At 36.0% G+C, this 18,730-nt stretch overlaps 1 protein-coding gene and 1 long non-coding RNA gene across 2 annotated transcripts in view; both read right to left on the minus strand.

Moving 5' to 3' along the window:
* LOC110258212 (uncharacterized) overlaps window positions 1–18,730 on the minus strand; it is a 201,276-nt gene that overhangs the window by 163,466 nt on the left and 19,080 nt on the right. The gene's annotated exons all lie outside the window — the stretch shown is intronic.
* Window positions 3,877–9,930, minus strand: LOC146404492 (uncharacterized). Its single transcript, XR_014842593.1, has 2 exons — window positions 9,717–9,930; window positions 3,877–8,823 (listed from the first exon to the last, which is right to left on the minus strand). It is a non-coding gene; the product is annotated as an uncharacterized LOC146404492 (long non-coding RNA).

Here is an 18,730-nt window from a genome sequence, read left to right on the forward strand (position 1 = left end):
AGACCTATACTCTGAAAACTACAAGCCACTGATAAAAGAAATCAAAGATGACACAAATAGATGGAAAGATATACCATGCTCGTGGATTGGAAGAGATAATATTATCAAAATGACTATACTACCCAAGGCAATCTACAGATTCAATGCAATCCCTACCAAATTACCAAGGACATTTTTCACAGAACTCGAACAAAATATTTTAAAGATTGTTTGGAAGAACAAAAGACCCAGAATAGCCAAAGACATCCTGAAAAAGAAAAATGGAGCTGGAGGAATCAGGCTCCCGAACTTCAGACTATACTACAAAGCAACAGTCATCAAAACTGCATGGTACATGGAGTTCCCGTCGTGGCACAGTGGTTACCGAATCCGGCTAGGAACCATGAGGTTGCGGGTTCGGTCCCTGCCCTTGCTCAGTGGGTTGACAATCTGGCGTTGCCATGAGCTGTGGTGTAGGTTGCAGACGCACCTCGGATCCCACGTTGCTGTGGCTCTGGCGTGGGCTAGTGCCTGCAGCTCCGATTTGACCCCTAGCCTGGAAACCTCCATGTGCCGTGGGAGTGGCCCAAGAAATAGCAAAAAGACAAAAAAAAAACTGCTTGGTACTGGCACAAAGACAGACATATAGATCAGTGGAACAGGATAGAAAGCCCAGAATTAAACCTATGCACTTACAGCCAACTCATCTATGACAAAGGAAGCAAGAATACACAATGGAGAAAGGACAGCTTGTTCAATAAGTGGTGCTGGGAAAACTGGACAGCCACATGGAAAAGAATGAAATGAGAACACTCCCTAACACCATACACAAAAATAAACTCCAAATGGATTAAAGACCTAGATATAAGACCAGACACTATCAAACTCCTAGAGGAAAACATAGGCCAAACTCTCTGACGTAAACGACAGCAACATCTTCTCAGATCCACCTATCAGAGTATTGACAATAAAAAGAAAAATAAACAAATGGGACTTCTACTCAAACTTCAAAGTTTCTGCACAGCAAAGGAAACCCTTAGCAAAATGAAAAGACAACCCACAGAATGGGAGAAAATCTTTGCAAGTGAATCGACTGACAAGGGGTTCATCTCCAAAATTTATAAACAACTTCTGCAGCTCCATACCAAAAAAACAAACAACCCCATCAAAAAATGGGCAGAAGATCTAAACAGACAATTCTCCAAAGAAGACATACAGATGCCCAAGAAACACATGAAAAGATGTTCAGCGTCACTCATTATTAGAGAGATGCAAATCAAAACCACTCTGAGGTACCACCTTACACCAGCCAGAATGGCCATCATCCAAAAGTCTACAAACAATAAGTGCTGGAGAGGGTGTGGAGAAAAAGGAACCCTAGTACACTGTTGGTGGGATTGTATATTGGTGCAACCACTGTGGATTGCAGTATGGAGATTCCTCAGAAAACTAAACATAGAACTACCATTTGATCCAGCAATCCCACTCCTGGGCATCTATCCAGAGAAAACCACAACTCGCAAAGACACATGTACTCCAATGTTCATTTCAGCACTATTTGCAATTGCCAAGACATGCAAACAACCTAAATGTCCATCGACAGAGGAGTGGATCCAGAAGATGTGGTCCATATACACAATGGAATATTACTCAGCCATCAAAAAGAACGAAATACCAGCATTTTTTGCAACATGGATGGACCTAGAAATTATCATGCTAAGTGAAGTCAGCCATACAATGAGACAGCAAAGCCAATGCTTTCACTGACAGGTGGAATCTGTAAAAAGGACAGACAGAACTTCTTTGCAGAATAGATGCTGACTCACAGACATTGAAAAACTTATGGTCTCTGGAGGAGACAGTTTTGGGGGTGAGGGGATGTGCTTGGGCTGTGGGATGGAAATCCTGTGAAATCAGATTGTTATGATCATTATACAACTACAGATGTGATAAATTCATTTGAGTAATAAAAAAAATGGAAAAAAAAAAAGAAGGGGAGCCAACCAAAGCTGATTATTTCTTCCAGCAAGCAAACCAGCATTTGGCTGGCTGGTTTCTAGGTCATCTGCATGACCCTGGATCATAGCAGTGACCACTGGTTCTTTTTATTTAAAGACTTTATTTTTGGAGCACTTTTAGGTTAACCACAATATTTACAGGAAGGTATAAAGATTTCTCTCTTACACTTCCTGCCCCCACACATGCAGAGTCTTCCCTATTGTCAATGTCACATCACCAGTACCATTTCATGGAGGATGAACCTACAGTGGACACATCATCATCACCCAAGGTTCATCCTTTACCTTCAGTTTCACTCTTGATGTTACACATTCAGTGAGTTTTGATGAAAGTATAATGACATATATCCAACATTATAATCTCATACAGAGCTATTTTCTTTTTTTAGTTATAGTTGATGTATAATGCTGTGTCAATTTCTGCTGTACAGAGTTATTTTCAAGGTCCTAAAAGTCCTCTGTGGTCTATTCATCTCTCCAAACCCTGGCAACCACTGATCTCTCCCTTTTTTTTAAATCTTCTATTTTTTATTTCCCCAATAATTTTTTTTCTACTGTATAGCATGGTGACCCAGTTACACATACATATATACATTCTTTTTTCTCACATTATCATGCTCCATCTCTTTATTGTTGCCAAAGTTTTGTGACCATTTATGCCTGAACTCATTAATTCTAGTGCTGGAACTTGATTCTCACTCCTACAGGCCATCTGTTGATTTTTTAAGTCTTAAACTTTCCTATATTAACTCCATTTCTGCTCTTTACACCTGGAATGTTTCTTTTTTCCCACCACTCATTTATACTGATACACTAAGGATGAGCTCAAAGAACAGAAATTAATTGGAGACAAAAATGTAAACTTCAAGTATGCAAGTATTGAGTCCCCAAATTTAGCAAATTCCTTCCCATCTAAACTTTGATGTAGTATAAAAAGAAACAATACATGAGACACCATGTCAGGAAGCTAAATGGCTATTCACTTCATGATTGCATATAACGGTAAGCATGAATGGTTCTCCTTTGAATGAACTGCTGTTGTAAATACTACAATCAAAAATTCTTTCTGGAGTTCCCGTCGTGGCGCAGTGGTTAACGAATCCGACTAGGAACCATGAGGTTGCGGGGTCGGTCCCTGCCCTTGCTCCGTGGGTTAACGATCCGGCGTTGCCGTGAACTGTGGTGTAGGTTGCAGACACGGCTCGGATCCTGCGTTGCTGTGGCTCTGGCGTAGGCTGGTGGCTACAGCTCCGATTCAACCCCTAGCCTGGGAACCTCCATATGCCGCGGAAGCGGCCCAAGAAATAGCAACAACAACAACCAAAAAGACAAAAAAAAAAAAAAAAAAAAAAAATTCTTTCTGTATGCTACATTCAGATACAAGAAAGTATAGCAATAAAATATAATTTTTTAAAAATGTAATTTCTCTAATAAAGTATTTCCACGTTTCCTATGACAAAATACTGTAATTATAAACCCTAGATGCCTTATTACTATCACACATGAGGTGCATTCAGGAAGCATTTTACATACTCCGAAAATCATTCTATTTCAATATGCCAACATGCCCTTTCAGCTTTGGTAATTACAATGCTGGGAATCTAGCCCAAGAAAAAAGTCTTAAATATAAGAAAAGCTTTATGCATTTCAATATACTGCCATTACATTTATATTAATACAAGTGGAATTTATCCTTAAATACACATACTTTGGTTAAGGAAGATGATGACCACTCTAAATTACAGAATCATTACTGTGAAACTGATATTCTGGGTATATAAGAGATTGTTACTCTACATGGAATGACAAAAGAATGACAAATTGTATGAAAGAAAAAATATCATGCAGAAAGTGGGGAAAAACATGATTTTAAGATACATTTATTTTTTTCTCGTGAAATTGGCTAAATTATGTTAGTTTTTTTTTTTTAGTAATCATTTTATTGACATCTAAATGTTATGAGAAAAATGTAAGACTAAACATTACTGTACATTTGTCTCCAGCTTTCATGGAGTTTATGGTGTATTTGGAAGAACTTATATAATTCAGGCCTTACCACAGTTAATATAACTTTGATAAACAGTCTGAAGGGTTGATATGTGCTGCAAGATTACAAACTGATTGAGGTGTACATATTCATGAATGCTACAGAAGCCTTCAGGAAAACAAAAAACAGAAGAAGCTTGAAAGCATATCAGATTGGTGACTGAAAAAAATATAGGAGCATTCTACACCTCTTTTCTAAACTATCATTCCATTATGCTGCATGTGTTTAATTTTTAGGTTCAATCCATAGACTGCCCACTATTAACTTCTGGATGGTACTGACCATCAATTCCATCTCTTTGTGGTCCACAAGGTAGAGTGCAGGGATCTTACATTGCATTTAGTCCTCTGTAATAGTACTTGAGTCAACACGGTGATTAGACTTTACCAGAAATATTCTAAAAAGGATCCAAATCCTGTGAAGGCAGATATCATATACTTTATCTTCCTCTTTGGACCAAAATAGCTTTTTTTACACCATTAAAGATCTAGCAGAAACCCTCAGTATTTATTCACTGCAAAGGAGGTAGTAAGGAGAAGAGATTACCAGGGGACTTGAATTCTAATTTTACCACTTTACTTATTCTTTAACCTATGGAAATTTAACATCTCCATTCTCAGGATTCTTGTGTGTAAAATGTGAGTTATCAAACATTTACCTAGATGGGATTCAGGATTTGGTAAGGTTTCAACCAGTAGCCAGATTAGTCTGTTCAAATGTCAAACTTTTGATATGGAGTATTCTCACAGAATATAGCTTATAAGGTACAATTTAAAATTAGGAATGTTGGAAAAAATTAAAGTAAATTATCATTTAAGGGACCCCATTGCTAAAATAGCAGTAACAGAATTTATACATATGTATACAATAGAAATAGTGATAAGGGTAAAAATGATTTTATTAAGTTTTTCAGCACATAAGCTGTTATTTCTTTGTCCACACTGATTTATAAATAACAATAAAATATAAACATTAAAAAAAAACCAGTAGATGTATTCAGTGCCAGATGAAGTTAACTGAATCTGTAGGTCATAAAAAAAATCAATGACTTTGAAAAAATATAGAAATTTTTTAAAATGTAAATATGAGAGAAGAGACATGATGCTCAAAGACGTTCCAGAAAGACAAAATCAAGAGAAAAGGAAAAGATTTATAAGACCTGAAGAGAAACCACAGAGTAATCATGCACCTCAATGTTCACTGAAACACTATTTACTGGCCAAGACATGGAAGCAACCCAAATGCCCATCGACAGAGGAATGGATTAAGAAGATGTGGTACATATATACAATGGAATGTTACCCATTAAAAAAGAATGAAATAATGCCATTTGTAGCACCATGGATGGATCCAGAGATTATTATTACAAGTGAAGTAAGTCAGAATGAGAAAGACAAATAACATATGCTATCACTTATATGTTGAATCTAATAAAAATGATACAAAACATATTCACAAAACAACAACAGGCTCAAAGATTTCAAAACCAAACTTATAGTTACTAAAGGGGAAACACTGTGGGGGGAGAAATGGAGGACTGGATTGGGAGGTTGGGATTGGCATATACATACTGCTATATATACAAAATCGATGAGTAACAGGGATCTACTATACAGCCTGGGGAAATGTCTTCAATACTCTGTGATAGCCCATATGGAGAAAGAATCCAAAAGAGAATGGATATATATGTATATGAATGGCTGATTCACTTTGCTGTACACCTGAAACTAACATAACATTTTAAGTCACCTATACTCAAATAAAATTTATTTAAAATTTTTTTTAAAACTCAAAAAAAAAAAAAAGAAAGAAAAGGAGATAGGCCGTATAGGGCACAATGTCAAAGAATGATCCTGATTTTAAGGAAGTCATGAGGTAGTAATAGGATAACACTGGCATCTATATCTGAATCACAGTCTCTTTTTGAGTCATAAATCAGATGCAGACTCCAGAGCAGACTCTAAAGGATTCGTGTATATTTACCTTTCTACATGTAATGTGAATTGTAGTGTTTTCTGTCTCCTAGTTGTCCGACATCTATAGATAATTGGATTTTTTCCTCTCATCTTGTGTTTGATCTGTTTTTCTATAACTTTTATTTTTGTATTGAATTATAATTGATTTAGAACATTTCAAGTACATGGCAGAGTGATTCAGTTTATACACACACACGTACACACACACACACACACACACTTTACAGATTCTTTTCCATTATAAATTATTACAAGATACTGATAGGCTCCTTATAGAAATTTCTCACCATAGGGGCTAGGGCAGGGCAAATACTAGACGAGCTTGGGGGCATTCAGTAGTGTCACAAAGTAAAAAAGTGCTTAAAAGGAGGAGAGGTATGATAAAGGACCTAGGAACCAACCTGAAATAAGCTTCTAATGAGCAAAGCTAGAAGGATGTGAGTACCAAAACACAGCACAAAATCATTTGCTTATATACCAAAGAATAAAATAAATAACTGTGGTAGGAGGATTGTGGCTCCTTTAATCTCTGTTGCCTGGAACACTTTGTTACCTGGCAAAAAGAACTTTGCAGATATAATTAAGGTTATGAAACTTTAAATAAGGAGATTATCCTCAGTTCTCCAGATAGGCCCAATCTAATCACTTGAGCCCTTAACAGCAGAGAGATTTCTATCCAGCAGGGCTCAGTGAGAGAGATGCAGCACAGAAGGAGGCAGAGAAGAGATTCAAACCATGAGATGGCCTGCCCACCCTTTCTGGCTTGGAAAGTGACTATGAGTCTGCAAATGCTGGTGGTTTCTAGAAGCAGAGAAGGATGCCTGGCTGAAATCCAGCAAGTACACTTTAGGCCCACAACTGCAGGTAAATGAATCCTACCAACAACCTGAGTGAACCTGGAAGTGACTCTAGAAAATTATTCAGCCCTGTGTATACCTGCTTTCTGCCTTGTGGTCTTGGAGCAGGGAAACTGGCTGAGCTACAGTCTGCCCAGACCCTGACACATGGGAAATGTGAGATGATAAATGGATGTTGTTGTTAAGTCACTAAATGTAATAGCTTTAAAAACACAATAGAAAGCTAATATAATAATCATGAATCCATCCCATTTAAATAAAGGACAGATCTTTCTTAGGAAACAATTTAAAATAACAAATGAAGAAGAAATGTGGGAAATAGAAAATCACCATGAGAATACCACAATAATCACTGTAGGCAAGGCCAATGATGAATGATAAAATTTGTGAACAAATATTTAAGGAGAAACAGTGTATCTGCATAGCCTCAAAGTACCTCACCCAATAGATGTATTAATTTCAGTGGTGAATTTTAACACATCAAAATATTATTTAATTATTCTATTACCAGGATTTTGGAGTTTCCATTGTGGCTCAGTGGTTAATGACTCTGACTAGGAACCATGGGGTTGCAGGTTCAATCCCTGGCCTTGTTCAGGGAGTTGGGGATCTGGTGTTGCTGTGAGCTGTGGTGTGGGTCACAGGTGCGGCTTGGATCCTGCCTTGCTGTGGCTCTGGCATGGGCCGGTGGCCACAACTCCAATTTGACCCCTAACCTAGGAACCTCCATGTGCTTTGGGAACAGCCCTAGAAAAGGCAAAAAAAAAAAAAAAAAAATTATTCTATTACCAGGATTTAGAGCTTAATTTCCTCTCCTTTTGAGTATGGGAAAATAAGTATTATGTTTCTATTTTTCTTTATTTAAAATAATATATGATAAATATAATAAAAGAACCACACTTCCACTAAGGCTGGACAGAACATCAAAGAAGGTCCCAGACCACAGAAACTTATATATAAAAAACAATGGGTTGCAGCCTTACTGTCATTTGGTAAAATTTGGGCCAGCAATTCTCCTAGAATTTGGCATAATTTAATTGCTAAGTAAATAGATCAAAAACATATCAAAGGCATCTGAAATCACATACACTGGCAGTTGCTGGTGTAAGCCACTGAAAATTTATTGTACACCATTAATCATGATATATTAATATCAAAGAGAACTGTGGGCTATGATGAATTGAAATGGGCAACAAGAAAAACAGGATAATGTCGAGGTTAAGGCAGAGCTGATGAAAAACAAATGTATTAAATAACAACTGTATATGGCAGAGATTTCATAAAACAAATAAGCACATGTGCACAGCTGGTTATAATACAGGATAACTAACAGCAGTAGCATGTAAGCCACAAAATTCAAAATATTCAGGCAAATAAATGAGGTTCAGCAGTCTATTCATTTTTCTTGGCTCTGGAAGAGTTACCTCCACTTGAGGACTCAGCTTAGAGTTCTCAGTGGGATTAATCTCTCAGGTGATGTTTCAGTGAACCCTGAACATAAATGATGACAGAAAAAAATAAACACTATTGTTTGATGGGGAGTAAAATAAACACATAAACCCCAAGAAAATAATAAAGAAAGGGATAGAAAAATAATGTGAAGAAATTAGTTTCAGCCATCGAAACTGGGTTGGTTTAATCACTATATTAAAGGAAAATTAAGGTTAAATTGTCATTCTTATCCAGTCTGTTCCATCAAACACTGCAAAGGTCAAATGAAGTAATATAGAAACAAAAGCATGAAAACTTCCCTCATTTTTTAAAATGAGGTTTCAAATATAAAATATTCTTTTTATTAATAAGATGTCCACATTAATAATTTATTGAACTGTGAGTATACTGCACTATTCAGAAGCAAGTCCACTGGTTCAGTGGAGAAGTAAATTCTCAAGAGTGTATTGGGGGAATTTTGCTGGCAACTAACTAGATTCATAGTCACTTAACCTCTGTAAGTCAACTGGATGCAGAAGCCTCCAGTTAAGTGCTGAGAAAGTGCCTTTGAGGAGAGTTAAGATAAAAAGTACTCATTCAAGGCCCTGATTCATACAGTGTATGAGAGTGAACTCACAGTCATTGTGGAGATAATCAGGCCAAGAAAACAGAGAAAAGTCAAGGCTCAAGAGAGTCTTACATATTCAAATCACCTCCTCTACAGACTGAGCTATAGTTAGATTGCTAGGTGGGAAAACAGCTGTTTTGAGGTCAGAGTTGAGATATGATTTTCCTTAATTTATTCATTTATAAAGTTTATCAGTCAGGAGTTTGAGAAAATATTACAGTATAAAGACAAAGGCATATTTACCTTAAAAATATATTGATATACACTTTTTGAGCAATTCAAAATTTTTAATTTTAAAAATACCAACCTCTACAAAGGATAATGGTTAAGAATTCATTTAAAGAAAACTGGGGCATCCTTGTAACTCAGCAGTTAACGAACCCAACTAGGATCCATGAAAATGCGGGTTCGATCCCTGGCCCCATTCAGTGGGTTGAGGATACGGTGTTGCGTGAGCTGTGATATAGGTTGCGATGTGGCTCAGATCCTGTGTTGCTGTGGCTGTGGTGTAGGCCAGCAGTTACAGCTCCAATTCAACCCCTAGCCTGGAAACTTCTGCAGGTGCAGCCCTAAAAAAAAAAAAAAAAAAAAAAAAAAAACTGCATTATAATATAGTTGACTTACAATGTTGTGTTCCTTCCAAGTGTACAGCAAAGTGAATCAGTTATACATATATCCATTCTTTTTCAGATTCTTTTCCCAATAGTTTGTTATAGAATATTGAGATTTCCCTCTGCTATACAGTAGGCCCTTGATATTTATCTATGTCACGTATAGTACTATGTAAGATTAATCCTTAACTCCTAATTTATCCTTCTGACAACATTTCCCCTTGAAATAAATATTAAAAATTTTGAATTGCTCAAAAAATGTATATCAATAAATAAGCTCCTGTTTATTTTAATATAAAGCTGCATGAGATGTTTTTATATTTTGGAGATTAATCCCTTGTCATCTCCTACATCTGTAAAGATTTTCTATTTTCTGAGTTGCCTTTTCATTTTTTGTAGTTTCCTTTGTTGTGCAAAAGCTCTTAAGTTTAATTAGGTCTCATTTTTGTTTTTATTTTAATTACTCTAGGAGGTGGATCCAAAGATACTGCTAGAGTTCCCATCATGGCTCAGCATAAACAAATCTGACTAGTATCCATGAGGTACGATCACCAGCCTAGCTCAGGAGGTTAAGGATCCTTCACTGTCATGAGCTGTGGTACTGGTCGCAGACACAGCTCAGATCCTGTTTTGCCATAGCTGTGGAGTAGGCTGACAGCTATAGCTCCAATTTGACCCCTAGCCTGGGAACCTCCTCCATATGCCATGAGTGCAGCCCCCCTGAAAAAAAAGATATTGCTGAGATTTATGACAAAGAATGTTGTGCCTATGTTTTTATGGTATTGGTTCTAACATTTAGGTCTTTAATCCATGTTGAGTTTTAAGATTTTTTATTTTTTCTACTGTAATATTTCACAATGTTCTATCAATTTCTGCTGTACAGCAGAGTGACACAGTCATGTAGATAGATAGATAGATATAGATATATAGATAGATACACATTCTTCCTCTGACATTAACCTCCGTAATATTGCATCGCAAGTGACGAGGTATAGTAGCCTGTGCTATATAGCATGACCTCATTGCTTATCCATTCCAAAGGCAAGAGCTGGCATCTACTAACCCCAAACCACCAGTCCATCCCACTCTCTCCCCCTCCCCCTTGGCAACCACAAGTCTGTTCTCCAAGCCCATGAGTTTCTTTCTTTCCTGTAGATAGGTTCATTTGTGCTGTATATTAGATTCCAGATACAAGTGATATTATATGGTATTTGTCTTTCTGTTTCTGACTTAAATTACTTAGTATGAAAGTCTCTAGTTCCATATCATGTTGCTGCAAATGGCATTGTTTTGTTCTCTTCTATGGCTGAGGAGTATTCCATTGTGTATATATACCACACTTCTTAATCCATTCATCTGCAGATGGACATTTAAGTTGTTTCCATGTCTTGGCTATTGTGAATAGTGCTTCAATAAACATACGGGTGCATGTGTCTTTTTCAAGCAAAGTTTTGCCCAAGATATATGCCCAGGAGTAGAACTGCTGGGTCATATGGTAGCTCTATATTTAGTTTTTTGAGGTACCTCCATACTGTCTTCCATAGTGGTTGTACCAATTTACATTCCCACCAACAGTGAAGGAGGGTACCATTTTCTCCACACCCTCTCTAGCACTGGTTATATGCCATACAAAACAGACATTAAAATGAAGGCCATAAGAAAAGATGAAGGACAATATTGAATTATAAAAGGATCCATTCAAGAAGAGGATATTACTATCAAAAAAATAGAAAAAAAATCAATAAAACCATGAGCTGTTTCCTTGAAAGGGTAAACAATTGATAAATCTCTGCCTGGACTCACCAAGAGGAGGAGAGAAGGAATGCAAATAAAATAAAAAGTGAAAAAGGAGAAATACATATGGATACTGCAGAAATACAAAAAAATAAGAGAATACTATGAACAATTTTATATGCCAACAAATTTGATAACCTAGGAGAAATGGACAACTTTCTAGAGACTTACAGCCCACCAAAATGGAACCAAGAATAGATCAACTGAACAGACCAATCACTAGAAATGAAATTGAGTATGCAATAAAAACACTCCCTACAAACAAAAGTCCAGAACCAGACGGCTTCACAGGCAAATCCTACCAAACATACACAGAAGAACTTATACCCATCCTTCTTAAAATCTTCCAAAATGTTGAAGAAGACAGAATACTCCCAAAGACATTCCATGAAGCCACCATCACCCTCGCACCAAAACCAAAGACACTACTAAAAAAGAAAGTTACAGGCCAGTATCTTTAATGAATATAGACACAAAAATTCTCTACAAAATTTTAGCCAACTAAATCCAACAACATATTAAAAAGCTCATACACCACAACCAAGTGGGATTCATCGCAAGTTCACAAGGATGGTTCAACATATGCAAATCAATCTACGTCATACACATTAATGAACAAAAAGTCAAAAACCACATGATCATCTCAGTAGAAGCAGAAAAAGCATTTGAAAAAATCTAACATCCATTCATAAAAACTCTTACTCAAGTGGGTACAGAGGGAACATATCTTAACATAATCAAAGCCACTGATGTCAAACCCACAGCCAATATAACGCTCAACAGAGAAAAGTTGAAAGCCTTCCCACTAAAATATCAAACAAGACAAGGATGCCCACTCTCACCACTTTCATCAGTTTATTTTTGCATATGGTGTTAGAGAATCATTCTTTTACATGTAGCCATCTAGTTTTCCCGGCATCACTTACTGAAGACTCTTCTCCAGTGTAGATTCTTGCTTTATTTTGTTATAATTAATTGACCATAGGTGAATGTGTTCATGATTGGCCTTTATAGCCTGTTCCACTGATCTATGTTTGGTTTTGTGTCAGTTCCATACTGTATTGATTATTGTGGCTTTGTAGTATAGTCTGGAGCCAGGGTGTCTGATTCCTCAATTTCTGTTTTTCAAGATTGATTTGGCCACTCGGGATATTTTGTGTTTTCACACCAATTCAAAATTTTTTGGTTTTAGTTCTATGAAAAATGCCATTGGTAATTTGATAGATTTCACTGAATTTGTAGATTACCTTGGGTAGTAGAGTCATTTTGACAATATTGACACTTTCAATCCAAGAGCATGGGGTACAGGTCCATGTGTTTGTGTCATCTTCAATTTCTTTTATCCACATTTCATACTTTTCAGAGTACAGATCTTTTGCCTCTTTAGGTAGGTTTATTCCTACTTATTTTAATGCTTTTGATATGATAATTAATGGGATTGTGTCCTTAATTTCTCTTTCTGATGTTTTGTTACTATATAGGAATGCATGAAATTTCCGTGTATTAATTTGGTATCCTGCAACTTTACAGAATTCATTGATGAGCTCTAGCAGTTTTCTGGTAGCGTCATCAGGATTTTCTATGTATATTATCATGTCATCTGCAAACAGTGACTGTTTCACTTCTTTTCCAATTTTGATCCTTTTATTTCTTTTTCTTTTCTGACTGCTGTGGCTAGGACTTTCAATATTTTATTGAATAAAAGTAGTGAGAATGGACATTCTTGTCTTACTCCTGATTTTAGTGGGAATACTTTCAGCTTTTCACCACTGAGAATGATGTCAGCCATTGGTTTTCCTTTTTTTGTCTTTTTGTCGTTTTGCCTTTTCTAGGGCCGCACCCACGGCATATGGAGGTTCCCAGGCTAGGGGTCTAATCAGAGCTGCAGCTGCCAAGCCTATGCCAGAGCCACAGCAGCACGGGATTGGAGCCGCATCTGCAACCTATACCACAGCTCACGGCAACGCCGAATCCTTAACCCAGTGAGCAAGGCCAGAGATCAAACCTGCAACCTCATGGTTCTTAGTCGGATTCATTAACCACTGAGCCACGACAGGGACTCCTGGTTTTTCATATATGGCTAAAAATTAATTTCACTATACAAATTCAAACAGCCAAAATTCTACCTTTTTTACTAGTAACCATTCTATTTGTATTATACAGTTTAAAATTTATAGTGTTTAATAAAGTTTATTCATTTCTTGTTCTCTTTTTTTTTTTAGGGCTGTGCCTGTGGCATGTGGAAGTTCCTGGTGTTAAGAGTTGAATCAGAGCTGCAGCTGCCAGCCCACACCATAGCCACAGCAATGTCAGATCCAAGTCACATCTGTGACTTACAACCACAGATCATGGCAACATCTCATCTAAACCATATCATCTAAACCCATAGAGTGAGGCCAGGTATTGAACACCCCTCCTCATGGGCACTATGTCAGGTTCTTAACCCAGTGAACCACAAAGGGAACTCCATAAAGTTTATTTTTAATTGTTGTACTTAAGAATAATAAACACACAATATTCCATTTATACCTACTTATTTTAAAGTGATTTTTCTTCTAATATTTGAGAAGTCTGAGCTATTCATTGGTATAAAAAAAATACCAAGAAAAATACTAAGAAAATCTCATACTTCCCCCTTTTAAGAAATGAAGTATTAAGAACAAAATTTTTCTGTTTAGCTCTTGACACTCAGATTGACTCATATTAAAAGGTCACAATAAAATAATCTATATTAAATAAAGTATTATGTAGGCAAACGGCCACAATTTTTGGTTGAATGCATTTTTAGCAGTTGAATGCATTTTTAGCAGTTGGAATCTACGTCTTTTGAATTCTACACATGATTTATTTGGTTAATTGATTTTGTACATTCTTCCAGATTTATATTTATTTATCTATTCTTGTAATGCAAATGATGGACAGCTCATGAAAAGAACATTTAGACTTTGCCTAGTTGCTTTGAATAAAAATAAGTTCAGGATAGATGATTAAACCTTTGAAACTTAAAATATCTTTCTGATCATGGAACATAATTCCTTAGCAAGTTTTAGAGGTTAAAATGTTAGTCTTAATAATCCACAAGTGAACTGGAAATTCATATTTCACTGACTCAAAACTATACAGTATGACCAAAAGTCTCAACATAAAATGCAAGATGTATAATATGTTCCTTCAAGTTAAATAAAAGTATAAATAATAAAAAGTTATTTCCGAACAGCCATGTCAATTTTTCACATTTTTTCCAGAGAATAGTGTCAATGTGAAATTATCAATCAAGGTTTATATCAGAAAATTAATTTTTTTAAAAAGTTATTTAAATAATTTGCATTTAAAAAATTACATGAAAGCAGGATACTTTAAGTCTTGAATGTAAGGACAAATCAAAACATGATATATTTTGCACAAAAATTCAATCAAATTTTACAGCACAATGTAGTATTAACATTGACATATCAATTATATGAATTATAATTCCTCTCTCATGTTAAATGAAGAAAAAATAAATTTTGATTTGTGTTAGATTTCTTGAGAGTTATAATGTCTTTATGAAAATAGTAAATGTTATTAGAGTTACAAAGATTACATTTCAGAGTTCCCCTTGTGGCTCAGTGGTAGCAAACCTGACTAGTATCCATGAGGATGTGGGTTCAATCCCTGGCCTCTTCAACCCCTGGCCTCCCTCATTGGGCTACTCGATTTAGCTGTGAGCTGTGGTATAGGTCACAGATGAAGTTCAGTTCTTGTGTTGGTATGGCTATGACGTAAGCCAGCAACTGCAGCTCATATGTGACACCTAGCTTGGGATCTTCCATATGCCACATGTGTGGCGCTAAAATGCAAAAAAAACAAAAAAAAACAAACAAAAAAAAAAACACCACCCCAAAAACAAAACAAAAGATTACATTTCAAATCTGGTTAATACTATTGATGGTAATTAATAACTAATGTTAGAAAATATACTAAAGCTACAACATGCATATGCCATATATTCCCATATTTTTACCATAATATATTCATAATTACATTGTTATGATTATAACAATACATGATATATATGCAAAATACACAATCTGTATTGTATGCACATTATGATACAAGCTGCTATTATGATATAAGCCATTTTCACATTGTATATAGCTGTTAATTATGTAAAACTCATTGAACAGTAGATGTACTAAGTAATCAAGAGGATAGTCACTATTGTTATTATTATTATTACTGTTAACACTTTTCTGGATCTTCTACTCCTAGCATAACACACTGTCTTTTGAAATGTATATATAAACTTATATTGTATGTAGTCATGTAATATGTTTCATATAATATGCACTGTTTTAAAACTTTTTTAAACTCTGGTGGGAGCAAATCTTTTAGAGTTAAGATATTTCAGTACATGTTCACAGATCACCCTGAAGCTCTTGATACCTTCAGTCTGTTTGACTGCAGCACCATAACAATGAAAATTATTGAAGTATTCTCTTCTGGGAGCTTCACTAACTAAAAGAAATAATGAGGCTTATAAAACATAAAGTCTTTATAAAACCAGTAGTTTTTAGCACTAGTTTATGGTCTAAGGTAAGTTTTCCAGTGTTATGCACATTGCTCTCTTCATACATTTTTTGAATTATTAATGTCACATGGATATTTAACTAAATTTTATGTTTCACATATACTTTCTACTAATTATATATGAATTATACACACATAAGAAATTGACATTTTCTTATGTCATCTTTCCATATGTTGTTAATAAATATGAAAAATGTAGTGGTCAAGGTTTGTGAAGACAATTCTGAGACAAATAATATTGGGATATGGAGGTAAATTGTGGAAAAGAAAATGGGTTTATCTCTACTAATATTACTCAAGGCCATCACTGTCATTACTGGATAACTATCATCATCTTTAACTAAGTGGTTAAATTGCTTCCATTGTAGAATGCATTAATCTAACTTCCAAACAAACTTTGGGAGAGTACCAAAGAAAGAAAATCTAGCAGTAATAATCATAAAATACGTACAAAGACTTGGTGCAAAAATTATAAATTACATTTTAAAGTACATTAAAGGAGGCTCAATAAATGGAAAACAGAAACAATGTTACAGCTTAGCAGGCAATAATACTAAGATGTCAAATCTTTTGTGGCTAGATCATCAATTCAAAGTGACTTCAAGCAGAATTACAGCATGTTTTTGGTAGAGCATCAAAATTTATTTCTAAGATATATCTGGTAAAAATCCAAGGGTATACAAAACCCTCTGATGAATAAAAATATGATTGTGAACAAGCTATTACATATCCACACATTTTAATAAGGCTGTGGCCAGAAAGATATATTAGTTAAGAATTACAAATATAACACAGCACAGAATAGGGAGCTCATAAATACATTATATGCGAATAAGCTTAAGTTAGAGATAAACAGAGAAAAGATTTATTATTCGATAACAATGGAGGGGAAACTGATTTTCTATGTAGGAAAAAATTAACCTCTTTCACACACCATATGCAGAATAAACTGAATTTTATCTTAAATGTGAAAGTAAAATTTGAAACATATTAGAAGATTTGACAAAATATTAAGCAGATATGGATGGAAAGAAGAATTTAAAAGACCAACTCAAGTCATATGGGAAATTTGTGTGTGTGTGTGGGTGTGTGCGCGCCTGCACCCACGGCCTATGGAAGTTCCCAGGCTAGGAGGTGGATGGGAGCTGCAGCTATATACCTACACCACAGCTGCAGGAACTCAGGATCTGAGCTGTGTCTGCAACCTACACCACAGCTCAAGGCAACACCGGATCCTCAATCCAGTGAGTGAGGCCAGGGATCAAAACTGCATCCTCATGGATACTAGTCAGATTTGTTTCCACTGTACCACAATAGGAACTCCACAAGGGAAAATACTGACTCAGTTCACCACATGGATCTTTCTCTTCCCTTGAGCTTTGATGGACCCAGGAAGAGGATGGAACTGTCCTTCCCTTTATTTTTTATACAATAAACATGATGGGAAAATCTCTCATCTGATTAGGTGTGTTATATAACATTCCCTTGTAGCCAGCTGGAGGAAAACTCCCCTGTTGTCCTTGAAGTAAGCCGGATCTTGTGATAGACCCACAGGACTAGGACTTGAGTGGGGTCAGCAGCAAGTGGGAGCAACTCCTGGCCAAAAACCAGTAAGAAAACAGGGACCTCGGAGTTCCCGTTGTGGCATAGTGGTTAACGAATATGACTAGGAACCATGAGGTTGTGGGTTCGATCCCTGGCCTTGCTCAGTGGGTTGAGGATCTGGTGTTGCCATGAGCTGTGGTGTGGGTCGCATTCATGGCTCGGATCTGGCATTGCTGTGGCTCTGGCATAGGCCGGTGGCTATAGCTCCGATTAGACCCCTAGCCTGGGAACCTCCATGTGCCGCAGAAGTGGCTCAAGAAAAGGTTAAAAACCTACAACCACAAAGAGGGATCTAACAACCTGAGAGATCTTAGAAGAAAACATTAATCTACAGGTGCAAGTGCAGTTACAGCAACACCATGATTTCAGTCTAGTGATGTTCTGAGCAGAGACTTTATCGATGCTATACTCAATAAAGTATAGCAGAAAGTGGGCATAATAAATGGGTGTTGCTTTGTATTATTACATAACAAAAACCTAAAAATATAGGCATAGTTTCTAGTACATGAAAATCTACTGAAAAGAACTATGATTTTTTTCTCTCCCCATCCATTTTACCTTCTCTATGAATCCATTACAATACTCAATTACAACATGAGCTTTGTGAATGTCTATTTATCTGTCAGATTACATACAAAGACAGTATTTTATTCACTGTAGTATCTTTAATAGCCCATTTATGACATTGTACATACTAAATATATATAAACACATACATAGTAAGTGCTTAAGAAAACTTCTGAGTAATGAGTGACTAAACATGTAACAAGCATGAGTTAGGACTGTGCATTCAGGAGGACTGAGGAGTGATCAAATGAACAGATCAAGCAATAAATATCTACATGTATGTGTAAAATTTAAAATGGTTACATAAACAAACTGTTTTGCTTCTACCAATTTTGAAGTAGAGACCAATTCTAGGTATTTCTCTTTGGGAGTTAATATCAAGGAAAAGCCTTAATTATCAGCAGAAGTATGAATTAAAACACCTTTAATACAACAAAGCAATAATTCCTGAGTACTTTTTCTCTGTGATAATTATCTAAAATTTATTTACTTTTTGGGTGGGTCATCTAGATAGAAGATAAATGTTTGCTTTATTCACAGGTAGAGGAAATAAAATAGACACATTATTTTAAAAAATAACATTGAATATGGATCCAGAAGACTTAGATTTGAGTTATTTCACCCAGTAGCAGCAACATGACTTTGGGA

This window comes from Sus scrofa, chromosome 3, assembly GCF_054392235.1.
Source record: "Sus scrofa isolate SSC_HxYL_T2T_F1_AM1 chromosome 3, Sscrofa_HxYL_maternal_Yorkshire_Landrace_v2.0, whole genome shotgun sequence".
Lineage (NCBI taxonomy): Eukaryota > Metazoa > Chordata > Mammalia > Artiodactyla > Suidae > Sus > Sus scrofa.